The 23283-nt window shown below is 44.3% G+C and overlaps 31 non-coding genes and 1 pseudogene across 31 annotated transcripts; all 32 read left to right on the top strand.

Annotated features, from left to right (window-relative positions):
• Nucleotides 1-136: 136 nt before the first annotated feature.
• On the top strand, nt 137-300 carry LOC139461399 (U1 spliceosomal RNA). The gene has a single exon (XR_011652893.1). It is a non-coding gene; the product is annotated as a U1 spliceosomal RNA (small nuclear RNA).
• A 401-nt stretch (nt 301-701) lies between these two features.
• On the top strand, nt 702-865 carry LOC139461398 (U1 spliceosomal RNA). Its single transcript, XR_011652892.1, has one exon. It is a non-coding gene; the product is annotated as a U1 spliceosomal RNA (small nuclear RNA).
• A 400-nt stretch (nt 866-1265) lies between these two features.
• LOC139461397 (U1 spliceosomal RNA) lies at nt 1266-1429 on the top strand. Its single transcript, XR_011652891.1, has one exon. It is a non-coding gene; the product is annotated as a U1 spliceosomal RNA (small nuclear RNA).
• Nucleotides 1430-1830: 401 nt separating this feature from the next.
• Nucleotides 1831-1994, top strand: LOC139461395 (U1 spliceosomal RNA). Its single transcript, XR_011652889.1, has one exon. It is a non-coding gene; the product is annotated as a U1 spliceosomal RNA (small nuclear RNA).
• Nucleotides 1995-2395: 401 nt separating this feature from the next.
• On the top strand, nt 2396-2559 carry LOC139461394 (U1 spliceosomal RNA). Its single transcript, XR_011652888.1, has one exon. It is a non-coding gene; the product is annotated as a U1 spliceosomal RNA (small nuclear RNA).
• Nucleotides 2560-2960: 401 nt separating this feature from the next.
• Nucleotides 2961-3124, top strand: LOC139461393 (U1 spliceosomal RNA). The gene has a single exon (XR_011652887.1). It is a non-coding gene; the product is annotated as a U1 spliceosomal RNA (small nuclear RNA).
• A 401-nt stretch (nt 3125-3525) lies between these two features.
• LOC139461392 (U1 spliceosomal RNA) lies at nt 3526-3689 on the top strand. The gene has a single exon (XR_011652886.1). It is a non-coding gene; the product is annotated as a U1 spliceosomal RNA (small nuclear RNA).
• A 401-nt stretch (nt 3690-4090) lies between these two features.
• LOC139461391 (U1 spliceosomal RNA) lies at nt 4091-4254 on the top strand. The gene has a single exon (XR_011652885.1). It is a non-coding gene; the product is annotated as a U1 spliceosomal RNA (small nuclear RNA).
• A 401-nt stretch (nt 4255-4655) lies between these two features.
• Nucleotides 4656-4819, top strand: LOC139461518 (U1 spliceosomal RNA). Its single transcript, XR_011652999.1, has one exon. It is a non-coding gene; the product is annotated as a U1 spliceosomal RNA (small nuclear RNA).
• A 401-nt stretch (nt 4820-5220) lies between these two features.
• LOC139461517 (U1 spliceosomal RNA) lies at nt 5221-5384 on the top strand. The gene has a single exon (XR_011652998.1). It is a non-coding gene; the product is annotated as a U1 spliceosomal RNA (small nuclear RNA).
• A 401-nt stretch (nt 5385-5785) lies between these two features.
• Nucleotides 5786-5949, top strand: LOC139461447 (U1 spliceosomal RNA). Its single transcript, XR_011652938.1, has one exon. It is a non-coding gene; the product is annotated as a U1 spliceosomal RNA (small nuclear RNA).
• Nucleotides 5950-6350: 401 nt separating this feature from the next.
• LOC139461516 (U1 spliceosomal RNA) lies at nt 6351-6514 on the top strand. Its single transcript, XR_011652997.1, has one exon. It is a non-coding gene; the product is annotated as a U1 spliceosomal RNA (small nuclear RNA).
• Nucleotides 6515-6915: 401 nt separating this feature from the next.
• LOC139461515 (U1 spliceosomal RNA) lies at nt 6916-7079 on the top strand. Its single transcript, XR_011652996.1, has one exon. It is a non-coding gene; the product is annotated as a U1 spliceosomal RNA (small nuclear RNA).
• Nucleotides 7080-7480: 401 nt separating this feature from the next.
• On the top strand, nt 7481-7645 carry LOC139461389 (U1 spliceosomal RNA). The gene has a single exon (XR_011652884.1). It is a non-coding gene; the product is annotated as a U1 spliceosomal RNA (small nuclear RNA).
• Nucleotides 7646-8047: 402 nt separating this feature from the next.
• On the top strand, nt 8048-8211 carry LOC139461514 (U1 spliceosomal RNA). The gene has a single exon (XR_011652995.1). It is a non-coding gene; the product is annotated as a U1 spliceosomal RNA (small nuclear RNA).
• A 401-nt stretch (nt 8212-8612) lies between these two features.
• Nucleotides 8613-8776, top strand: LOC139461512 (U1 spliceosomal RNA). The gene has a single exon (XR_011652993.1). It is a non-coding gene; the product is annotated as a U1 spliceosomal RNA (small nuclear RNA).
• A 5801-nt stretch (nt 8777-14577) lies between these two features.
• Nucleotides 14578-14715, top strand: LOC139461473 (U1 spliceosomal RNA; annotated as a pseudogene).
• A 401-nt stretch (nt 14716-15116) lies between these two features.
• Nucleotides 15117-15281, top strand: LOC139461463 (U1 spliceosomal RNA). The gene has a single exon (XR_011652954.1). It is a non-coding gene; the product is annotated as a U1 spliceosomal RNA (small nuclear RNA).
• A 401-nt stretch (nt 15282-15682) lies between these two features.
• On the top strand, nt 15683-15846 carry LOC139461511 (U1 spliceosomal RNA). The gene has a single exon (XR_011652992.1). It is a non-coding gene; the product is annotated as a U1 spliceosomal RNA (small nuclear RNA).
• A 401-nt stretch (nt 15847-16247) lies between these two features.
• LOC139461510 (U1 spliceosomal RNA) lies at nt 16248-16411 on the top strand. Its single transcript, XR_011652991.1, has one exon. It is a non-coding gene; the product is annotated as a U1 spliceosomal RNA (small nuclear RNA).
• A 401-nt stretch (nt 16412-16812) lies between these two features.
• On the top strand, nt 16813-16976 carry LOC139461509 (U1 spliceosomal RNA). The gene has a single exon (XR_011652990.1). It is a non-coding gene; the product is annotated as a U1 spliceosomal RNA (small nuclear RNA).
• A 401-nt stretch (nt 16977-17377) lies between these two features.
• LOC139461508 (U1 spliceosomal RNA) lies at nt 17378-17541 on the top strand. Its single transcript, XR_011652989.1, has one exon. It is a non-coding gene; the product is annotated as a U1 spliceosomal RNA (small nuclear RNA).
• Nucleotides 17542-17942: 401 nt separating this feature from the next.
• On the top strand, nt 17943-18106 carry LOC139461507 (U1 spliceosomal RNA). The gene has a single exon (XR_011652988.1). It is a non-coding gene; the product is annotated as a U1 spliceosomal RNA (small nuclear RNA).
• A 401-nt stretch (nt 18107-18507) lies between these two features.
• On the top strand, nt 18508-18671 carry LOC139461506 (U1 spliceosomal RNA). The gene has a single exon (XR_011652987.1). It is a non-coding gene; the product is annotated as a U1 spliceosomal RNA (small nuclear RNA).
• A 401-nt stretch (nt 18672-19072) lies between these two features.
• Nucleotides 19073-19236, top strand: LOC139461505 (U1 spliceosomal RNA). Its single transcript, XR_011652986.1, has one exon. It is a non-coding gene; the product is annotated as a U1 spliceosomal RNA (small nuclear RNA).
• A 401-nt stretch (nt 19237-19637) lies between these two features.
• Nucleotides 19638-19801, top strand: LOC139461504 (U1 spliceosomal RNA). The gene has a single exon (XR_011652985.1). It is a non-coding gene; the product is annotated as a U1 spliceosomal RNA (small nuclear RNA).
• A 401-nt stretch (nt 19802-20202) lies between these two features.
• Nucleotides 20203-20366, top strand: LOC139461503 (U1 spliceosomal RNA). The gene has a single exon (XR_011652984.1). It is a non-coding gene; the product is annotated as a U1 spliceosomal RNA (small nuclear RNA).
• A 401-nt stretch (nt 20367-20767) lies between these two features.
• On the top strand, nt 20768-20931 carry LOC139461451 (U1 spliceosomal RNA). The gene has a single exon (XR_011652942.1). It is a non-coding gene; the product is annotated as a U1 spliceosomal RNA (small nuclear RNA).
• A 401-nt stretch (nt 20932-21332) lies between these two features.
• Nucleotides 21333-21496, top strand: LOC139461500 (U1 spliceosomal RNA). The gene has a single exon (XR_011652982.1). It is a non-coding gene; the product is annotated as a U1 spliceosomal RNA (small nuclear RNA).
• Nucleotides 21497-21897: 401 nt separating this feature from the next.
• On the top strand, nt 21898-22061 carry LOC139461499 (U1 spliceosomal RNA). Its single transcript, XR_011652981.1, has one exon. It is a non-coding gene; the product is annotated as a U1 spliceosomal RNA (small nuclear RNA).
• Nucleotides 22062-22462: 401 nt separating this feature from the next.
• LOC139461498 (U1 spliceosomal RNA) lies at nt 22463-22626 on the top strand. Its single transcript, XR_011652980.1, has one exon. It is a non-coding gene; the product is annotated as a U1 spliceosomal RNA (small nuclear RNA).
• A 401-nt stretch (nt 22627-23027) lies between these two features.
• LOC139461453 (U1 spliceosomal RNA) lies at nt 23028-23191 on the top strand. The gene has a single exon (XR_011652944.1). It is a non-coding gene; the product is annotated as a U1 spliceosomal RNA (small nuclear RNA).
• The last annotated feature ends 92 nt before the right edge of the window (nt 23192-23283 follow it).

Here is a 23283-nt window from a genome sequence, read left to right as displayed (position 1 = left end):
GAATGTAGTGCCATGTACAGGGAAGTATATACATGTTTGAACAGAAACGGAATATATGTGAAGTGTTGTTTAAAACACACCTGAGTGAGGTGATGTGCATGTTTGTAGCGATGGTTAGGAAGCTGCAGTTTCAGGCATACTTACCTGGCACAGGCTTTACAGTGATCCGCAAGGCTGTGGGCCCGGGGCGAGACCTTTCCATTGCACATCGGCTTGGTTGACCCCTGCGATCATCCCAAATGTGGACGACTCGGGTGCGCAATTTATAAGTGTGGGGGACTGCGTTCGCGCTCTCCCCTGGAAAAACCAATCAAAAATAGAAATGCCTTTTTTTTCATTCTATTTGTCTATCATGACATGTTCAGTTGTTGTGATTGTTGTGTTTGTTTTGCCGAGTAGCTCCCAAGGAGAAAGATAGGACCCGGAAGGAAACTTGGGTGTTGACATGGAAGTTGCCTCCCCTGGGTACCTGGCGTCAGGTGCATGTCTATGCAGCCTAAAATGCAAATAAAGCCATTTCTGTCTGTTTTTTCCTGTCAATAATCTTTGCATAAAGCGAACGGGTGAATGTAGTGCCATGTACGGGGAAGTATATACATGTTTGAACAGAAACGGAATATATGTGAAGTGTTGTTTAAAACACACCTGAGTGAGGTGATGTGCATGTTTGTAGCGATGGTTAGGAAGCTGCAGTTTCAGGCATACTTACCTGGCACAGGCTTTACAGTGATCCGCAAGGCTGTGGGCCCGGGGCGAGACCTTTCCATTGCACATCGGCTTGGTTGACCCCTGCGATCATCCCAAATGTGGACGACTCGGGTGCGCAATTTATAAGTGTGGGGGACTGCGTTCGCGCTCTCCCCTGGAAAAACCAATCAAAAATAGAAATGCCTTTTTTTCATTCTATTTGTCTATCATGACATGTTCAGTTGTTGTGATTGTTGTGTTTGTTTTGCCGAGTAGCTCCCAAGGAGAAAGATAGGACCCGGAAGGAAACTTGGGTGTTGACATGGAAGTTGCCTCCCCTGGGTACCTGGCGTCAGGTGCATGTCTATGCAGCCTAAAATGCAAATAAAGCCATTTCTGTCTGTTTTTTCCTGTCAATAATCTTTGCATAAAGCGAACGGGTGAATGTAGTGCCATGTACAGGGAAGTATATACATGTTTGAACAGAAACGGAATATATGTGAAGTGTTGTTTAAAACACACCTGAGTGAGGTGATGTGCATGTTTGTAGCGATGGTTAGGAAGCTGCAGTTTCAGGCATACTTACCTGGCACAGGCTTTACAGTGATCCGCAAGGCTGTGGGCCCGGGGCGAGACCTTTCCATTGCACATCGGCTTGGTTGACCCCTGCGATCATCCCAAATGTGGACGACTCGGGTGCGCAATTTATAAGTGTGGGGGACTGCGTTCGCGCTCTCCCCTGGAAAAACCAATCAAAAATAGAAATGCCTTTTTTTTCATTCTATTTGTCTATCATGACATGTTCAGTTGTTGTGATTGTTGTGTTTGTTTTGCCGAGTAGCTCCCAAGGAGAAAGATAGGACCCGGAAGGAAACTTGGGTGTTGACATGGAAGTTGCTTCCCCTGGGTACCTGGCGTCAGGTGCATGTCTATGCAGCCTAAAATGCAAATAAAGCCATTTCTGTCTGTTTTTTCCTGTCAATAATCTTTGCATAAAGCGAACGGGTGAATGTAGTGCCATGTACAGGGAAGTATATATATGTTTGAACAGAAACGGAATATATGTGAAGTGTTGTTTAAAACACACCTGAGTGAGGTGATGTGCATGTTTGTAGCGATGGTTAGGAAGCTGCAGTTTCAGGCATACTTACCTGGCACAGGCTTTACAGTGATCCGCAAGGCTGTGGGCCCGGGGCGAGACCTTTCCATTGCACATCGGCTTGGTTGACCCCTGCGATCATCCCAAATGTGGACGACTCGGGTGCGCAATTTATAAGTGTGGGGGACTGCGTTCGCGCTCTCCCCTGGAAAAACCAATCAAAAATAGAAATGCCTTTTTTTTCATTCTATTTGTCTATCATGACATGTTCAGTTGTTGTGATTGTTGTGTTTGTTTTGCCGAGTAGCTCCCAAGGAGAAAGATAGGACCCGGAAGGAAACTTGGGTGTTGACATGGAAGTTGCCTCCCCTGGGTACCTGGCGTCAGGTGCATGTCTATGCAGCCTAAAATGCAAATAAAGCCATTTCTGTCTGTTTTTTCCTGTCAATAATCTTTGCATAAAGCGAACGGGTGAATGTAGTGCCATGTACAGGGAAGTATATACATGTTTGAACAGAAACGGAATATATGTGAAGTGTTGTTTAAAACACACCTGAGTGAGGTGATGTGCATGTTTGTAGCGATTGTTAGGAAGCTGCAGTTTCAGGCATACTTACCTGGCACAGGCTTTACAGTGATCCGCAAGGCTGTGGGCCCGGGGCGAGACCTTTCCATTGCACATCGGCTTGGTTGACCCCTGCGATCATCCCAAATGTGGACGACTCGGGTGCGCAATTTATAAGTGTGGGGGACTGCGTTCGCGCTCTCCCCTGGAAAAACCAATCAAAAATAGAAATGCCTTTTTTTTCATTCTATTTGTCTATCATGACATGTTCAGTTGTTGTGATTGTTGTGTTTGTTTTGCCGAGTAGCTCCCAAGGAGAAAGATAGGACCCGGAAGGAAACTTGGGTGTTGACATGGAAGTTGCCTCCCCTGGGTACCTGGCGTCAGGTGCATGTCTATGCAGCCTAAAATGCAAATAAAGCCATTTCTGTCTGTTTTTTCCTGTCAATAATCTTTGCATAAAGCGAACGGGTGAATGTAGTGCCATGTACAGGGAAGTATATACATGTTTGAACAGAAACGGAATATATGTGAAGTGTTGTTTAAAACACACCTGAGTGAGGTGATGTGCATGTTTGTAGCGATGGTTAGGAAGCTGCAGTTTCAGGCATACTTACCTGGCACAGGCTTTACAGTGATCCGCAAGGCTGTGGGCCCGGGGCGAGACCTTTCCATTGCACATCGGCTTGGTTGACCCCTGCGATCATCCCAAATGTGGACGACTCGGGTGCGCAATTTATAAGTGTGGGGGACTGCGTTCGCGCTCTCCCCTGGAAAAACCAATCAAAAATAGAAATGCCTTTTTTTTCATTCTATTTGTCTATCATGACATGTTCAGTTGTTGTGATTGTTGTGTTTGTTTTGCCGAGTAGCTCCCAAGGAGAAAGATAGGACCCGGAAGGAAACTTGGGTGTTGACATGGAAGTTGCCTCCCCTGGGTACCTGGCGTCAGGTGCATGTCTATGCAGCCTAAAATGCAAATAAAGCCATTTCTGTCTGTTTTTTCCTGTCAATAATCTTTGCATAAAGCGAACGGGTGAATGTAGTGCCATGTACAGGGAAGTATATACATGTTTGAACAGAAACGGAATATATGTGAAGTGTTGTTTAAAACACACCTGAGTGAGGTGATGTGCATGTTTGTAGCGATGGTTAGGAAGCTGCAGTTTCAGGCATACTTACCTGGCACAGGCTTTACAGTGATCCGCAAGGCTGTGGGCCCGGGGCGAGACCTTTCCATTGCACATCGGCTTGGTTGACCCCTGCGATCATCCCAAATGTGGACGACTCGGGTGCGCAATTTATAAGTGTGGGGGACTGCGTTCGCGCTCTCCCCTGGAAAAACCAATCAAAAATAGAAATGCCTTTTTTTTCATTCTATTTGTCTATCATGACATGTTCAGTTGTTGTGATTGTTGTGTTTGTTTTGCCGAGTAGCTCCCAAGGAGAAAGATAGGACCCGGAAGGAAACTTGGGTGTTGACATGGAAGTTGCCTCCCCTGGGTACCTGGCGTCAGGTGCATGTCTATGCAGCCTAAAATGCAAATAAAGCCATTTCTGTCTGTTTTTTCCTGTCAATAATCTTTGCATAAAGCGAACGGGTGAATGTAGTGCCATGTACAGGGAAGTATATACATGTTTGAACAGAAACGGAATATATGTGAAGTGTTGTTTAAAACACACCTGAGTGAGGTGATGTGCATGTTTGTAGCGATTGTTAGGAAGCTGCAGTTTCAGGCATACTTACCTGGCACAGGCTTTACAGTGATCCGCAAGGCTGTGGGCCCGGGGCGAGACCTTTCCATTGCACATCGGCTTGGTTGACCCCTGCGATCATCCCAAATGTGGACGACTCGGGTGCGCAATTTATAAGTGTGGGGGACTGCGTTCGCGCTCTCCCCTGGAAAAACCAATCAAAAATAGAAATGCCTTTTTTTTCATTCTATTTGTCTATCATGACATGTTCAGTTGTTGTGATTGTTGTGTTTGTTTTGCCGAGTAGCTCCCAAGGAGAAAGATAGGACCCGGAAGGAAACTTGGGTGTTGACATGGAAGTTGCCTCCCCTGGGTACCTGGCGTCAGGTGCATGTCTATGCAGCCTAAAATGCAAATAAAGCCATTTCTGTCTGTTTTTTCCTGTCAATAATCTTTGCATAAAGCGAACGGGTGAATGTAGTGCCATGTACAGGGAAGTATATACATGTTTGAACAGAAACGGAATATATGTGAAGTGTTGTTTAAAACACACCTGAGTGAGGTGATGTGCATGTTTGTAGCGATGGTTAGGAAGCTGCAGTTTCAGGCATACTTACCTGGCACAGGCTTTACAGTGATCCGCAAGGCTGTGGGCCCGGGGCGAGACCTTTCCATTGCACATCGGCTTGGTTGACCCCTGCGATCATCCCAAATGTGGACGACTCGGGTGCGCAATTTATAAGTGTGGGGGACTGCGTTCGCGCTCTCCCCTGGAAAAACCAATCAAAAATAGAAATGCCTTTTTTTTCATTCTATTTGTCTATCATGACATGTTCAGTTGTTGTGATTGTTGTGTTTGTTTTGCCGAGTAGCTCCCAAGGAGAAAGATAGGACCCGGAAGGAAACTTGGGTGTTGACATGGAAGTTGCCTCCCCTGGGTACCTGGCGTCAGGTGCATGTCTATGCAGCCTAAAATGCAAATAAAGCCATTTCTGTCTGTTTTTTCCTGTCAATAATCTTTGCATAAAGCGAACGGGTGAATGTAGTGCCATGTACAGGGAAGTATATACATGTTTGAACAGAAACGGAATATATGTGAAGTGTTGTTTAAAACACACCTGAGTGAGGTGATGTGCATGTTTGTAGCGATGGTTAGGAAGCTGCAGTTTCAGGCATACTTACCTGGCACAGGCTTTACAGTGATCCGCAAGGCTGTGGGCCCGGGGCGAGACCTTTCCATTGCACATCGGCTTGGTTGACCCCTGCGATCATCCCAAATGTGGACGACTCGGGTGCGCAATTTATAAGTGTGGGGGACTGCGTTCGCGCTCTCCCCTGGAAAAACCAATCAAAAATAGAAATGCCTTTTTTTTCATTCTATTTGTCTATCATGACATGTTCAGTTGTTGTGATTGTTGTGTTTGTTTTGCCGAGTAGCTCCCAAGGAGAAAGATAGGACCCGGAAGGAAACTTGGGTGTTGACATGGAAGTTGCCTCCCCTGGGTACCTGGCGTCAGGTGCATGTCTATGCAGCCTAAAATGCAAATAAAGCCATTTCTGTCTGTTTTTTCCTGTCAATAATCTTTGCATAAAGCGAACGGGTGAATGTAGTGCCATGTACAGGGAAGTATATACATGTTTGAACAGAAACGGAATATATGTGAAGTGTTGTTTAAAACACACCTGAGTGAGGTGATGTGCATGTTTGTAGCGATGGTTAGGAAGCTGCAGTTTCAGGCATACTTACCTGGCATAGGCTTTACAGTGATCCGCAAGGCTGTGGGCCCGGGGCGAGACCTTTCCATTGCACATCGGCTTGGTTGACCCCTGCGATCATCCCAAATGTGGACGACTCGGGTGCGCAATTTATAAGTGTGGGGGACTGCGTTCGCGCTCTCCCCTGGAAAAACCAATCAAAAATAGAAATGCCTTTTTTTTCATTCTATTTGTCTATCATGACATGTTCAGTTGTTGTGATTGTTGTGTTTGTTTTGCCGAGTAGCTCCCAAGGAGAAAGATAGGACCCGGAAGGAAACTTGGGTGTTGACATGGAAGTTGCCTCCCCTGGGTACCTGGCGTCAGGTGCATGTCTATGCAGCCTAAAATGCAAATAAAGCCATTTCTGTCTGTTTTTTCCTGTCAATAATCTTTGCATAAAGCGAACGGGTGAATGTAGTGCCATGTACAGGGAAGTATATACATGTTTGAACAGAAACGGAATATATGTGAAGTGTTGTTTAAAACACACCTGAGTGAGGTGATGTGCATGTTTGTAGCGATGGTTAGGAAGCTGCAGTTTCAGGCATACTTACCTGGCACAGGCTTTACAGTGATCCGCAAGGCTGTGGGCCCGGGGCGAGACCTTTCCATTGCACATCGGCTTGGTTGACCCCTGCGATCATCCCAAATGTGGACGACTCGGGTGCGCAATTTATAAGTGTGGGGGACTGCGTTCGCGCTCTCCCCTGGAAAAACCAATCAAAAATAGAAATGCCTTTTTTTTCATTCTATTTGTCTATCATGACATGTTCAGTTGTTGTGATTGTTGTGTTTGTTTTGCCGAGTAGCTCCCAAGGAGAAAGATAGGACCCGGAAGGAAACTTGGGTGTTGACATGGAAGTTGCCTCCCCTGGGTACCTGGCGTCAGGTGCATGTCTATGCAGCCTAAAATGCAAATAAAGCCATTTCTGTCTGTTTTTTCCTGTCAATAATCTTTGCATAAAGCGAACGGGTGAATGTAGTGCCATGTACGGGGAAGTATATACATGTTTGAACAGAAACGGAATATATGTGAAGTGTTGTTTAAAACACACCTGAGTGAGGTGATGTGCATGTTTGTAGCGATGGTTAGGAAGCTGCAGTTTCAGGCATACTTACCTGGCACAGGCTTTACAGTGATCCGCAAGGCTGTGGGCCCGGGGCGAGACCTTTCCATTGCACATCGGCTTGGTTGACCCCTGCGATCATCCCAAATGTGGACGACTCGGGTGCGCAATTTATAAGTGTGGGGGACTGCGTTCGCGCTCTCCCCTGGAAAAACCAATCAAAAATAGAAATGCCTTTTTTTTCATTCTATTTGTCTATCATGACATGTTCAGTTGTTGTGATTGTTGTGTTTGTTGTGCCGAGTAGCTCCCAAGGAGAAAGATAGGACCCGGAAGGAAACTTGGGTGTTGACATGGAAGTTGCCTCCCCTGGGTACCTGGCGTCAGGTGCATGTCTATGCAGCCTAAAATGCAAATAAAGCCATTTCTGTCTGTTTTTTCCTGTCAATAATCTTTGCATAAAGCGAACGGGTGAATGTAGTGCCATGTACAGGGAAGTATATACATGTTTGAACAGAAACGGAATATATGTGAAGTGTTGTTTAAAACACACCTGAGTGAGGTGATGTGCATGTTTGTAGCGATGGTTAGGAAGCTGCAGTTTCAGGCATACTTACCTGGCACAGGCTTTACAGTGATCCGCAAGGCTGTGGGCCCGGGGCGAGACCTTTCCATTGCACATCGGCTTGGTTGACCCCTGCGATCATCCCAAATGTGGACGACTCGGGTGCGCAATTTATAAGTGTGGGGGGACTGCGTTCGCGCTCTCCCCTGGGAAAAACCAATCAAAAATAGAAATGCCTTTTTTTTCATTCTATTTGTCTATCATGACATGTTCAGTTGTTGTGATTGTTGTGTTTGTTTTGCCGAGTAGCTCCCAAAGAGAAAGATAGGACCCGGAAGGAAACTTGGGTGTTGACATGGAAGTTGCCTCCCCTGGGTACCTGGCGTCAGGTGCATGTCTATGCAGCCTAAAATGCAAATAAAGCCATTTCTGTCTGTTTTTTCCTGTCAATAATCTTTGCATAAAGCGAACGGGTGAATGTAGTGCCATGTACAGGGAAGTATATACATGTTTGAACAGAAACGGAATATATGTGAAGTGTTGTTTAAAACACACCTGAGTGAGGTGATGTGCATGTTTGTAGCGATGGTTAGGAAGCTGCAGTTTCAGGCATACTTACCTGGCACAGGCTTTACAGTGATCCGCAAGGCTGTGGGCCCGGGGCGAGACCTTTCCATTGCACATCGGCTTGGTTGACCCCTGCGATCATCCCAAATGTGGACGACTCGGGTGCGCAATTTATAAGTGTGGGGGACTGCGTTCGCGCTCTCCCCTGGAAAAACCAATCAAAAATAGAAATGCCTTTTTTTTCATTCTATTTGTCTATCATGACATGTTCAGTTGTTGTGATTGTTGTGTTTGTTTTGCCGAGTAGCTCCCAAGGAGAAAGATAGGACCCGGAAGGAAACTTGGGTGTTGACATGGAAGTTGCCTCCCCTGGGTACCTGGCGTCAGGTGCATGTCTATGCAGCCTAAAATGCAAATAAAGCCATTTCTGTCTGTTTTTTCCTGTCAATAATCTTTGCATAAAGCGAACGGGTGAATGTAGTGCCATGTACAGGGAAGTATATACATGTTTGAACAGAAACGGAATATATGTGAAGTGTTGTTTAAAACACACCTGAGTGAGGTGATGTGCATGTTTGTAGCGATGGTTAGGAAGCTGCAGTTTCAGGCATACTTACCTGGCACAGGCTTTACAGTGATCCGCAAGGCTGTGGGCCCGGGGCGAGACCTTTCCATTGCACATCGGCTTGGTTGACCCCTGCGATCATCCCAAATGTGGACGACTCGGGTGCGCAATTTATAAGTGTGGGGGACTGCGTTCGCGCTCTCCCCTGGAAAAACCAATCAAAAATAGAAATGCCTTTTTTTTCATTCTATTTGTCTATCATGACATGTTCAGTTGTTGTGATTGTTGTGTTTGTTTTGCCGAGTAGCTCCCAAGGAGAAAGATAGGACCCGGAAGGAAACTTGGGTGTTGACATGGAAGTTGCCTCCCCTGGGTACCTGGCGTCAGGTGCATGTCTATGCAGCCTAAAATGCAAATAAAGCCATTTCTGTCTGTTTTTTCCTGTCAATAATCTTTGCATAAAGCGAACGGGTGAATGTAGTGCCATGTACAGGGAAGTATATACATGTTTGAACAGAAACGGAATATATGTGAAGTGTTGTTTAAAACACACCTGAGTGAGGTGATGTGCATGTTTGTAGCGATGGTTAGGAAGCTGCAGTTTCAGGCATACTTACCTGGCACAGGCTTTACAGCGATCAGCAGGAAAGTATCGAGCAGTAATATATTTTTTTCCAAACAGGTCTACGGGCGGGCAGGACATCTTGTCCTTTGTCTTCGGACTCCCCCCATCTCGTATTGTGCATCATGGCAGCCATTATCAGCTCAGGTAATGGCCCAAGGAAATCCGAGACAACACCCAGCATCCGGAGAAGGGTCGTCAAGTTGGATTTTGTTGGCCCAGACCGGTTTTCCGTAACAAGGTACAAGCTCTTCACCTTCCTGTATGGATTCCTTGGAAACAGTATCAATAGACTGACGAGGAGGGATAAAGCCACAGAATGGTTTTTAACTTTGGATTCAGAGGAGTTGGCTCAAGAGCTCCACGAAGAAGGTTTTAAAGAGTTGTCACAAAAATTAAGTGTTTACTTCTCCCTCATCAACAAAGTGAGAACATCAGTGAGAGTTCATTGGCTACCTGAAGAATACGGATGTGCATTTTTGACAAGATTCTTTGCGGACTACGGAAAAGTTATAAATGTGGAGGAAGACGTTAGCAAAGAGGAGTTCGACAAGGGCTGCTTTATGGGATCATATAATGTGCTGTTAGAGATGAACTATGAAGACATTGCTTTGATCCCACACCTTGTGAATATCACTGGACGAAGTAGTGCCTTTCCTTTATTGTTCACATTGGCCGGAAGAACCCCCCTTTGTCTGAAATGTCATGAGGTAGGACATGTCAGAAAGGAATGTTCAGGGAGTGCTAAGATGCAAGCACCAGTTACCTCCTATCGGCCTGCCCGGAAATCATACTCTGATGCGGTGACTAACAATAAACAGGCAAGCACCTATAGAGATGACGAAGAGGAAATTGAGAAGGAGATGAAGGAGATGGAGGAAGCAGCAGCAAGGGAGGATTGGTCACATCAGAACCCGACAGAGGAGAAGGAGAAGGAGAAGGGGACTCAGCCTCCAGATGAAGAACCCATTCAGACAGGGCCAGTTCACACTGGGTCTTCAGAACATGTGCCAGTAATTCAGGGAGATGATTCAGGGAGTACTCAGGATGTGCCAGTTGAGGATGTGCCAGTGGAGGATGAGACAGCTATGAATGAGGATTCTCAGATCAATGGGAGTAGTATGTCTACGAATGTGAACCTGCTTACTCAGGAGGGCCCCCAGAGAAAACGCCCGCGTTCACCAAATAGCAAAAACATTGGAGCAAAAATGGTGAGAGACACACGTAGAGACATACTAAGAAGAGAAGCCAACAACTGGGAAAATCATGCACAGGCCATTGACGTCGATACAGACGAATCAAGTGCAACAGACAGTATCACATAACAGACCCAGATATGTGTGCTAACAAAATGTTAACGATTTGGACATGCCTCAGGACGATGATTATGGATATTGGATTTATGTGTTATTGTATTCTGTTGACGATATGGATATGCCCTTGGATTACGATTATGGATCAGCAATTTACTATATACAGCGTTTGCTGGGATCCCCTTTTGGTATGTATATTGCATGTTAATATTTTATTCATATGCTGCTTTTACAACAATAGATTGTTATGTAACTTATGTTTCATCATCATTTATTATTGTGCTTGTTTGGTGATATCCACCAAATTATTCTATATAAATTCTAATGTATAAGATTGCTACGATAAATTGTGCAGGGATAAGGGGTAGTACCAGAAGGCGTGTGTTGTGTGAAGAGTGGAAGAAAATGAATGTTGATATTTTATTTATGCAAGAATGTCATGTGGCCTGTGTGAAAGAAGGAGAGACTGTAGAGAAAGAATTTGGATGTAAAGCCTTCTGGAGTTTTGGTACCGGAAATGCACGTGGAGTTGGCATTTTATTATCTCATAAACTAAATTTTAATATTGTACATTTCCATTATGATTTTGACGGCAGGCTCTTTGTTTTAGATATTGATATAGATAATAATTGTTTTAGGCTTATAAATATTTATGCACCTAACCATTACTCAGAGAGAAGGGATTTCCTATTATCTTTAGAAAATTATTTTGTTACTCGCCGTCTCGTTGTTCTTGGGGGAGATTTTAATTGTGTTTTATCTACTGTTTTGGACAAAATTGGCGGGAATCCAAATTGTGGTACTGGGGGGGCAACTATTTTGAAGCGTTACCTAAATTTATATAAATTAATAGACCCTTTTCGGGATTTATATAAAACTAAAGTTATGACAACGTGGCGAGGTGGAAATATTAGCTGTCGGCTAGATCGATTTTATATCTCTGCTCCATTAATACCGGCTGTCAAAAGTTGTGATGTTCAGCCATGTTCCATTTCTGATCACGATTATTGTGTTTTAGGTTTGGAGGTTGTTGATTGCATCTCTGTAGGACCTGGTTATTGGAAATTTAATAATTCCTTGCTCAAAGACAAATCATTTGTGTCGGAATTTCAGAAATTTTGGGAATCTTTATATGTTCAGGCTGATTTGTCTCTTTCGGATTGGGATAGCTTTAAAGCTCAAATTAAAACTTTTGTTTTGGGGTATGGAAAAAAGTCAGCTGCCAATAAAAGACAGATTTTACAGCAGCTTCAAAGGCGATACAGAGATCTGCTAACTGCAGAAAGTCAGAGGCCTGGGGAGTATGTAGAGCAGTTAAAAGCGATCAAATCACAACTTTATGACTTTCATTATGATAAGGTACAAGGAAGTGCAATCCGCTCCAGAGTGCAAGTTTTAGAAAATAATGAACAACCTTCTAAATTTTTCTTACAATCTGAATTTAAACGCTCTGGAGATAAAATCATTCGTGTTTTGGAGAATGGTTCTGAAATCTATGACAAAAATGAAACGATTCGTAACTATTGCAGGGAGTTCTATGAAAACTTATATACCCCTGAGGAAATTGATGATTTTTACTGTTCAGAATTTATTGAGGACTTGCCTTTCTTGGACAGGACTTCAGCTGATAGTTTAGAGGGAGCTGTGACAAAAGAGGAGATTTTATTTGCTTTAAAAGGGATGGATAACAATAAAGCCCCGGGGTTGGATGGTTTAAGTAAAGAGTTTTACATAACGTTTTGGCCACTATTTCAAGATATTTTAGTACACATTTATAATTTATCAATAAAATTGGGTACTCTTAGCAATTCACAAAAACTAGGATGTATCTCTCTGTTATGTAAGGACCCTAAAAATCCTCAATTGTTACGCAATTGGCGCCCTATTAGTCTCTTAAATGTAGATTACAAAATATTATCTAGAGTGGTTCAAAGCCGGTTGTCATCAGTTATTGCTGAGATTGTGCATCCTGATCAGACATGTTCTATCAGAGGCAGATCAATAGCAGACAACATACATCTTCTACGAAATGTAGTTGATTATGTGGAGCAAAAAGGAGATTCTGTGGCCTTTGTTTGTCTTGATCAAGAGAAGGCTTTTGATCGGGTAAACCATGAATTCATGTTCAAGGCCTTACATCAGTATGGGTTTGGTCCAGAGTTTATCAACCTGGTCAGCCTGTTATACAATAATGTCCAAAGTACAGTGTTGGTAAATGGTAATCTCTCGGATACATTCCCCGTGAGAAGGGGGGTCAGGCAAGGCTGCAGCCTAAGCCCTTTGCTATATGTTTTAGTTTTTGAACCTTTTGCTATTAAAGTGAGGAGTGATAAATTAATTAAGGGCATAAAAATTCCCGGTGTTAATGAAGAAGCCAAAATATCTGCCTATGCTGATGACGGGACTGGTATTTGTGCGAATGAGATGAGTGTCAGACGTTTGCTTCAAGTGAGTGAGTGGTATGCTCGTGGTACTGGTGCTCGTTTGAACATGGCTAAAACCAAAGCCATATCTTTTGGGAAATGGTGTTCTTCGGCCGACCACCCTTTTGGTATATCGTGGCCCGACTCATGTAAAATTTTGGGGGTAGTTTTTGGTAAGAATGTCACTCCTGATGATAATTGGAACAAAATTTTAACCAAATTCCACGGGGTTCTAAATTTTGCATTTAAAGACAGATTTTTATCAGTATATGGTAAATCTGTAATCTGTAACGTCATGGCCATGTCAAAGTTGTGGTATGTTGCATCTGTATTGCACATGCCCAAGCACTTTGTTGATATTTTCACACGAGTAGCATTTGACTTTTTTTGGGAATCCCATCTATTTGAACCCCTCTCTAGGACTATCTTATATAATAATATAGATGTTGGAGGTGTTAACTTTCCCCATATTCCTTCTCGTCTGCATGCTTTACGTCTTTACCATTTATATAAAATCATTAATAATAGTCAGTGCAAATATTCCTGTTTTGCGCTCTACTGGATTGGCTTTTCACTGAAGCATATCAAACCCGAATTCGCTTCAAATTTAACGCCACACTCTGCATATATCCCTCCCTATTACAAAAAAGTGTTAGACTCATATAGATATTTTAATTCGTTATATCCTGATTATGATTGGACTGTTCCTGTAAAAAGTGGTGTATTTTATAAACTGTTGATTGCCCATGTATGTACAGAGCCTGCTATCTTTAAGTATTTTTCTAATGTACAATTTAAATCTGCCTTCACATTGCTCAACGACTCATTCATAGATCCCCTTGTCAAAAATTTCTCCTGGCGTCTTCTTCATGACATTGTCCCAACTAACTTTACTCTTTTTTGCAAACGCCATTCTCTCATTAAAAAATGTACTTTTTGCAATGAAAATGAGTCTGTTGAGCATCTATTTTACAATTGCAATATGGTCTCTACTTTGTGGAATATCGTCAGCAAATGGGTTTTGGATTTATCTTTTGGCTTGATGGATTTAAATGCTAATAAGATTCGGTTTAATCAGTTATCCTTTTGTCATTGCAAATATCGGAAAAGCGTCATGGTGTACCTGGTGTGTTTGGCCAAGCATCAGATTTGGGTTGATAGGTGTCATGTAAAAAATGGTAGGAAAGGGGTGACAAAGGAAAGTATTGTCGCCCATTTTTTGGAAAGGTTACGATTTCGTATCGTAGTTGATAAAGCCCGTTTGCCTGACAATTTATTTAATCTTTACTGGGTACAGTGTTCATTGTTCTGCACCGTCAACAATAACAAGGTGGAATTTACATTTTAATTGATCACTATAAAGACTGTTTATGAAGAATATCATATATATAATTATATTATTGTATGTACTTTCCACCTTTAGTTTTGTAATCACCCCGACACTATAGTCTACCATCCCATGTGAAAATAAGTTATATGGATCGACTATTAGGACCCAGGCACCTTTTCTTTTAATCATCATTCCTTTTTTCATCGCCATTTTCATTTAAAGTATGTTTTATCATGTCCATTGCTATCCTTCAAGGTGTCTGGGGAGCATTGTTCTTAGGGCCATTTAAATGTAAATAAACTTTATTAAAAACAAAAAAAAAAAAAAGCAAGGCTGTGGGCCCGGGGCGAGACCTTTCCATTGCACATCGGCTTGGTTGACCCCTGCGATCATCCCAAATGTGGACGACTCGGGTGCGCAATTTATAAGTGTGGGGGACTGCGTTCGCGCTCTCCCCTGGAAAAACCAATCAAAAATAGAAATGCCTTTTTTTTCATTCTATTTGTCTATCATGACATGTTCAGTTGTTGTGATTGTTGTGTTTGTTTTGCCGAGTAGCTCCCAAGGAGAAAGATAGGACCCGGAAGGAAACTTGGGTGTTGACATGGAAGTTGCCTCCCCTGGGTACCTGGCGTCAGGTGCATGTCTATGCAGCCTAAAATGCAAATAAAGCCATTTCTGTCTGTTTTTTCCTGTCAATAATCTTTGCATAAAGCGAACGGGTGAATGTAGTGCCATGTACAGGGAAGTATATACATGTTTGAACAGAAACGGAATATATGTGAAGTGTTGTTTAAAACACACCTGAGTGAGGTGATGTGCATGTTTGTAGCGATGGTTAGGAAGCTGCAGTTTCAGGCATACTTACCTGGCACAGGCTTTACAGTGATCCGCAAGGCTGTGGGCCCGGGGCGAGACCTTTCCATTGCACATCGGCTTGGTTGACCCCTGCGATCATCCCAAATGTGGACGACTTTGGGTGCGCAATTTATAAGTGTGGGGGACTGCGTTCGCGCTCTCCCCTGGAAAAACCAATCAAAAATAGAAATGCCTTTTTTTTCATTCTATTTGTCTATCATGACATGTTCAGTTGTTGTGATTGTTGTGTTTGTTGTGCCGAGTAGCTCCCAAGGAGAAAGATAGGACCCGGAAGGAAACTTGGGTGTTGACATGGAAGTTGCCTCCCCTGGGTACCTGGCGTCAGGTGCATGTCTATGCAGCCTAAAATGCAAATAAAGCCATTTCTGTCTGTTTTTTCCTGTCAATAATCTTTGCATAAAGCGAACGGGTGAATGTAGTGCCATGTACAGGGAAGTATATACATGTTTGAACAGAAACGGAATATATGTGAAGTGTTGTTTAAAACACACCTGAGTGAGGTGATGTGCATGTTTGTAGCGATGGTTAGGAAGCTGCAGTTTCAGGCATACTTACCTGGCACAGGCTTTACAGTGATCCGCAAGGCTGTGGGCCCGGGGCGAGACCTTTCCATTGCACATCGGCTTGGTTGACCCCTGCGATCATCCCAAATGTGGACGACTCGGGTGCGCAATTTATAAGTGTGGGGGACTGCGTTCGCGCTCTCCCCTGGAAAAACCAATCAAAAATCGAAATGCCTTTTTTTTCATTCTATTTGTCTATCATGACATGTTCAGTTGTTGTGATTGTTGTGTTTGTTTTGCCGAGTAGCTCCCAAGGAGAAAGATAGGACCCGGAAGGAAACTTGGGTGTTGACATGGAAGTTGCCTCCCCTGGGTACCTGGCGTCAGGTGCATGTCTATGCAGCCTAAAATGCAAATAAAGCCATTTCTGTCTGTTTTTTCCTGTCAATAATCTTTGCATAAAGCGAACGGGTGAATGTAGTGCCATGTACGGGGAAGTATATACATGTTTGAACAGAAACGGAATATATGTGAAGTGTTGTTTAAAACACACCTGAGTGAGGTGATGTGCATGTTTGTAGCGATGGTTAGGAAGCTGCAGTTTCAGGCATACTTACCTGGCACAGGCTTTACAGTGATCCGCAAGGCTGTGGGCCCGGGGCGAGACCTTTCCATTGCACATCGGCTTGGTTGACCCCTGCGATCATCCCAAATGTGGACGACTCGGGTGCGCAATTTATAAGTGTGGGGGACTGCGTTCGCGCTCTCCCCTGGAAAAACCAATCAAAAATAGAAATGCCTTTTTTTTCATTCTATTTGTCTATCATGACATGTTCAGTTGTTGTGATTGTTGTGTTTGTTTTGCCGAGTAGCTCCCAAGGAGAAAGATAGGACCCGGAAGGAAACTTGGGTGTTGACATGGAAGTTGCCTCCCCTGGGTACCTGGCGTCAGGTGCATGTCTATGCAGCCTAAAATGCAAATAAAGCCATTTCTGTCTGTTTTTTCCTGTCAATAATCTTTGCATAAAGCGAACGGGTGAATGTAGTGCCATGTACGGGGAAGTATATACATGTTTGAACAGAAACGGAATATATGTGAAGTGTTGTTTAAAACACACCTGAGTGAGGTGATGTGCATGTTTGTAGCGATGGTTAGGAAGCTGCAGTTTCAGGCATACTTACCTGGCACAGGCTTTACAGTGATCCGCAAGGCTGTGGGCCCGGGGCGAGACCTTTCCATTGCACATCGGCTTGGTTGACCCCTGCGATCATCCCAAATGTGGACGACTCGGGTGCGCAATTTATAAGTGTGGGGGACTGCGTTCGCGCTCTCCCCTGGAAAAACCAATCAAAAATAGAAATGCCTTTTTTTTCATTCTATTTGTCTATCATGACATGTTCAGTTGTTGTGATTGTTGTGTTTGTTTTGCCGAGTAGCTCCCAAGGAGAAAGATAGGACCCGGAAGGAAACTTGGGTGTTGACATGGAAGTTGCCTCCCCTGGGTACCTGGCGTCAGGTGCATGTCTATGCAGCCTAAAATGCAAATAAAGCCATTTCTGTCTGTTTTTTCCTGTCAATAATCTTTGCATAAAGCGAACGGGTGAATGTAGTGCCATGTACAGGGAAGTATATACATGTTTGAACAGAAACGGAATATATGTGAAGTGTTGTTTAAAACACACCTGAGTGAGGTGATGTGCATGTTTGTAGCGATGGTTAGGAAGCTGCAGTTTCAGGCATACTTACCTGGCACAGGCTTTACAGTGATCCGCAAGGCTGTGGGCCCGGGGCGAGACCTTTCCATTGCACATCGGCTTGGTTGACCCCTGCGATCATCCCAAATGTGGACGACTCGGGTGCGCAATTTATAAGTGTGGGGGACTGCGTTCGCGCTCTCCCCTGGAAAAACCAATCAAAAATAGAAATGCCTTTTTTTTCATTCTATTTGTCTATCATGACATGTTCAGTTGTTGTGATTGTTGTGTTTGTTTTGCCGAGTAGCTCCCAAGGAGAAAGATAGGACCCGGAAGGAAACTTGGGTGTTGACATGGAAGTTGCCTCCCCTGGGTACCTGGCGTCAGGTGCATGTCTATGCAGCCTAAAATGCAAATAAAGCCATTTCTGTCTGTTTTTTCCTGTCAATAATCTTTGCATAAAGCGAACGGGTGAATGTAGTGCCATGTACAGGGAAGTATATACATGTTTGAACAGAAACGGAATATATGTGAAGTGTTGTTTAAAACACACCTGAGTGAGGTGATGTGCATGTTTGTAGCGATGGTTAGGAAGCTGCAGTTTCAGGCATACTTACCTGGCACAGGCTTTACAGTGATCCGCAAGGCTGTGGGCCCGGGGCGAGACCTTTCCATTGCACATCGGCTTGGTTGACCCCTGCGATCATCCCAAATGTGGACGACTCGGGTGCGCAATTTATAAGTGTGGGGGACTGCGTTCGCGCTCTCCCCTGGAAAAACCAATCAAAAATAGAAATGCCTTTTTTTTCATTCTATTTGTCTATCATGACATGTTCAGTTGTTGTGATTGTTGTGTTTGTTTTGCCGAGTAGCTCCCAAGGAGAAAGATAGGACCCGGAAGGAAACTTGGGTGTTGACATGGAAGTTGCCTCCCCTGGGTACCTGGCGTCAGGTGCATGTCCCTGCAGCCTAAAATGCAAATAAAGCCATTTCTGTCTGTTTTTTCCTGTCAATAATCTTTGCATAAAGCGAACGGGTGAATGTAGTGCCATGTACAGGGAAGTATATACATGTTTGAACAGAAACGGAATATATGTGAAGTGTTGTTTAAAACACACCTGAGTGAGGTGATGTGCATGTTTGTAGCGATGGTTAGGAAGCTGCAGTTTCAGGCATACTTACCTGGCACAGGCTTTACAGTGATCCGCAAGGCTGTGGGCCCGGGGCGAGACCTTTCCATTGCACATCGGCTTGGTTGACCCCTGCGATCATCCCAAATGTGGACGACTCGGGTGCGCAATTTATAAGTGTGGGGGACTGCGTTCGCGCTCTCCCCTGGAAAAACCAATCAAAAATAGAAATGCCTTTTTTTTCATTCTATTTGTCTATCATGACATGTTCAGTTGTTGTGATTGTTGTGTTTGTTTTGCCGAGTAGCTCCCAAGGAGAAAGATAGGACCCGGAAGGAAACTTGGGTGTTGACATGGAAGTTGCCTCCCCTGGGTACCTGGCGTCAGGTGCATGTCCCTGCAGCCTAAAATGCAAATAAAGCCATTTCTGTCTGTTTTTTCCTGTCAATAATCTTTGCATAAAGCGAACGGGTGAATGTAGTGCCATGTACAGGGAAGTATATACATGTTTGAACAGAAACGGAATATATGTGAAGTGTTGTTTAAAACACACCTGAGTGAGGTGATGTGCATGTTTGTAGCGATGGTTAGGAAGCTGCAGTTTCAGGCATACTTACCTGGCACAGGCTTTACAGTGATCCGCAAGGCTGTGGGCCCGGGGCGAGACCTTTCCATTGCACATCGGCTTGGTTGACCCCTGCGATCATCCCAAATGTGGACGACTCGGGTGCGCAATTTATAAGTGTGGGGGACTGCGTTCGCGCTCTCCCCTGGAAAAACCAATCAAAAATAGAAATGCCTTTTTTTTCATTCTATTTGTCTATCATGACATGTTCAGTTGTTGTGATTGTTGTGTTTGTTTTGCCGAGTAGCTCCCAAGGAGAAAGATAGGACCCGGAAGGAAACTTGGGTGTTGACATGGAAGTTGCCTCCCCTGGGTACCTGGCGTCAGGTGCATGTCCCTGCAGCCTAAAATGCAAATAAAGCCATTTCTGTCTGTTTTTTCCTGTCAATAATCTTTGCATAAAGCGAACGGGTGAATGTAGTGCCATGTACAGGGAAGTATATACATGTTTGAACAGAAACGGAATATATGTGAAGTGTTGTTTAAAACACACCTGAGTGAGGTGATGTGCATGTTTGTAGCGATGGTTAGGAAGCTGCAGTTTCAGGCATACTTACCTGGCACAGGCTTTACAGTGATCCGCAAGGCTGTGGGCCCGGGGCGAGACCTTTCCATTGCACATCGGCTTGGTTGACCCCTGCGATCATCCCAAATGTGGACGACTCGGGTGCGCAATTTATAAGTGTGGGGGACTGCGTTCGCGCTCTCCCCTGGAAAAACCAATCAAAAATAGAAATGCCTTTTTTTTCATTCTATTTGTCTATCATGACATGTTCAGTTGTTGTGATTGTTGTGTTTGTTTTGCCGAGTAGCTCCCAAGGAGAAAGATAGGACCCGGAAGGAAACTTGGGTGTTGACATGGAAGTTGCCTCCCCTGGGTACCTGGCGTCAGGTGCATGTCTATGCAGCCTAAAATGCAAATAAAGCCATTTCTGTCTGTTTTTTCCTGTCAATAATCTTTGCATAAAGCGAACGGGTGAATGTAGTGCCATGTACAGGGAAGTATATACATGTTTGAACAGAAACGGAATATATGTGAAGTGTTGTTTAAAACACACCTGAGTGAGGTGATGTGCATGTTTGTAGCGATGGTTAGGAAGCTGCAGTTTCAGGCATACTTACCTGGCACAGGCTTTACAGTGATCCGCAAGGCTGTGGGCCCGGGGCGAGACCTTTCCATTGCACATCGGCTTGGTTGACCCCTGCGATCATCCCAAATGTGGACGACTCGGGTGCGCAATTTATAAGTGTGGGGGACTGCGTTCGCGCTCTCCCCTGGAAAAACCAATCAAAAATAGAAATGCCTTTTTTTTCATTCTATTTGTCTATCATGACATGTTCAGTTGTTGTGATTGTTGTGTTTGTTTTGCCGAGTAGCTCCCAAGGAGAAAGATAGGACCCGGAAGGAAACTTGGGTGTTGACATGGAAGTTGCCTCCCCTGGGTACCTGGCGTCAGGTGCATGTCCCTGCAGCCTAAAATGCAAATAAAGCCATTTCTGTCTGTTTTTTCCAGTCAATAATCTTTGCATAAAGCGAACGGGTGAATGTAGTGCCATGTACAGGGAAGTATATACATGTTTGAACAGAAACGGAATATATGTGAAGTGTTGTTTAAAACACACCTGAGTGAGGTGATGTGCATGTTTGTAGCGATGGTTAGGAAGCTGCAGTTTCAGGCATACTTACCTGGCACAGGCTTTACAGTGATCCGCAAGGCTGTGGGCCCGGGGCGAGACCTTTCCATTGCACATCGGCTTGGTTGACCCCTGCGATCATCCCAAATGTGGACGACTCGGGTGCGCAATTTATAAGTGTGGGGGACTGCGTTCGTGCTCTCCCCTGGAAAAACCAATCAAAAATAGAAATGCCTTTTTTTTCATTCTATTTGTCTATCATGACATGTTCAGTTGTTGTGATTGTTGTGTTTGTTTTGCCGAGTAGCTCCCAAGGAGAAAGATAGGACCCGGAAGGAAACTTGGGTGTTGACATGGAAGTTGCCTCCCCTGGGTACCTGGCGTCAGGTGCATGTCCCTGCAGCCTAAAATGCAAATAAAGCCATTTCTGTCTGTTTTTTCCTGTCAATAATCTTTGCATAAAGCGAACGGGTGAATGTAGTGCCATGTACAGGGAAGTATATACATGTTTGAACAGAAACGGAATATATGTGAAGTGTTGTTTAAAACACACCTGAGTGAGGTGATGTGCATGTTTGTAGCGATGGTTAGGAAGCTGCAGTTTCAGGCATACTTACCTGGCACAGGCTTTACAGTGATCCGCAAGGCTGTGGGCCCGGGGCGAGACCTTTCCATTGCACATCGGCTTGGTTGACCCCTGCGATCATCCCAAATGTGGACGACTCGGGTGCGCAATTTATAAGTGTGGGGGACTGCGTTCGCGCTCTCCCCTGGAAAAACCAATCAAAAATAGAAATGCCTTTTTTTTCATTCTATTTGTCTATCATGACATGTTCAGTTGTTGTGATTGTTGTGTTTGTTTTGCCGAGTAGCTCCCAAGGAGAAAGATAGGACCCGGAAGGAAACTTGGGTGTTGACATGGAAGTTGCCTCCCCTGGGTACCTGGCGTCAGGTGCATGTCTATGCAGCCTAAAATGCAAATAAAGCCATTTCTGTCTGTTTTTTCCTGTCAATAATCTTTGCATAAAGCGAACGGGTGAATGTAGTGCCATGTACAGGGAAGTATATACATGTTTGAACAGAAACGGAATATATGTGAAGTGTTGTTTAAAACACACCTGAGTGAGGTGATGTGCATGTTTGTAGCGATGGTTAGGAAGCTGCAGTTTCAGGCATACTTACCTGGCACAGGCTTTACAGTGATCCGCAAGGCTGTGGGCCCGGGGCGAGACCTTTCCATTGCACATCGGCTTGGTTGACCCCTGCGATCATCCCAAATGTGGACGACTCGGGTGCGCAATTTATAAGTGTGGGGGACTGCGTTCGCGCTCTCCCCTGGAAAAACCAATCAAAAATAGAAATGCCTTTTTTTTCATTCTATTTGTCTATCATGACATGTTCAGTTGTTGTGATTGTTGTGTTTGTTTTGCCGAGTAGCTCCCAAGGAGAAAGATAGGACCCGGAAGGAAACTTGGGTGTTGACATGGAAGTTGCCTCCCCTGGGTACCTGGCGTCAGGTGCATGTCCCTGCAGCCTAAAATGCAAATAAAGCCATTTCTGTCTGTTTTTTCCTGTCAATAATCTTTGCATAAAGCGAACGGGTGAATGTAGTGCCATGTACAGGGAAGTATATACATGTTTGAACAGAAACGGAATATATGTGAAGTGTTGTTTAAAACACACCTGAGTGAGGTGATGTGCATGTTTGTAGCGATGGTTAGGAAGCTGCAGTTTCAGGCATACTTACCTGGCACAGGCTTTACAGTGATCCGCAAGGCTGTGGGCCCGGGGCGAGACCTTTCCATTGCACATCGGCTTGGTTGACCCCTGCGATCATCCCAAATGTGGACGACTCGGGTGCGCAATTTATAAGTGTGGGGGACTGCGTTCGCGCTCTCCCCTGGAAAAACCAATCAAAAATAGAAATGCCTTTTTTTTCATTCTATTTGTCTATCATGACATGTTCAGTTGTTGTGATTGTTGTGTTTGTTTTGCCGAGTAGCTCCCAAGGAGAAAGATAGGACCCGGAAGGAAACTTGGGTGTTGACATGGAAGTTGCCTCCCCTGGGTACCTGGCGTCAGGTGCATGTCTATGCAGCCTAAAATGCAAATAAAGCCATTTCTGTCTGTTTTTTCCTGTCAATAATCTTTGCATAAAGCGAACGGGTGAATGTAGTGCCATGTACAGGGAAGTATATACATGTTTGAACAGAAACGGAATATATGTGAAGTGTTGTTTAAAACACACCTGAGTGAGGTGATGTGCATGTTTGTAGCGATGGTTAGGAAGCTGCAGTTTCAGGCATACTTACCTGGCACAGGCTTTACTGTGATCCGCAAGGCTGTGGGCCCGGGGCGTGACCTTTCCATTGCACATCGGCTTGGTTGACCCCTGCGATCATCCCAAATGTGGACGACTCGGGTGCGCAATTTATAAGTGTGGGGGACTGCGTTCGCGCTCTCCCCTGGAAAAACCAATCAAAAATAGAAATGCCTTTTTTTTCATTCTATTTGTCTATCATGACATGTTCAGTTGTTGTGATTGTTGTGTTTGTTTTGC

The sequence above is a fragment of the Haliotis cracherodii genome, unplaced genomic scaffold, assembly GCF_022045235.1.
Source record: "Haliotis cracherodii isolate W230 unplaced genomic scaffold, xgHalCrac1.p SCAF_14, whole genome shotgun sequence".
Lineage (NCBI taxonomy): Eukaryota > Metazoa > Mollusca > Gastropoda > Lepetellida > Haliotidae > Haliotis > Haliotis cracherodii.
This window is presented reverse-complemented; position numbering and strand designations above follow the sequence as displayed.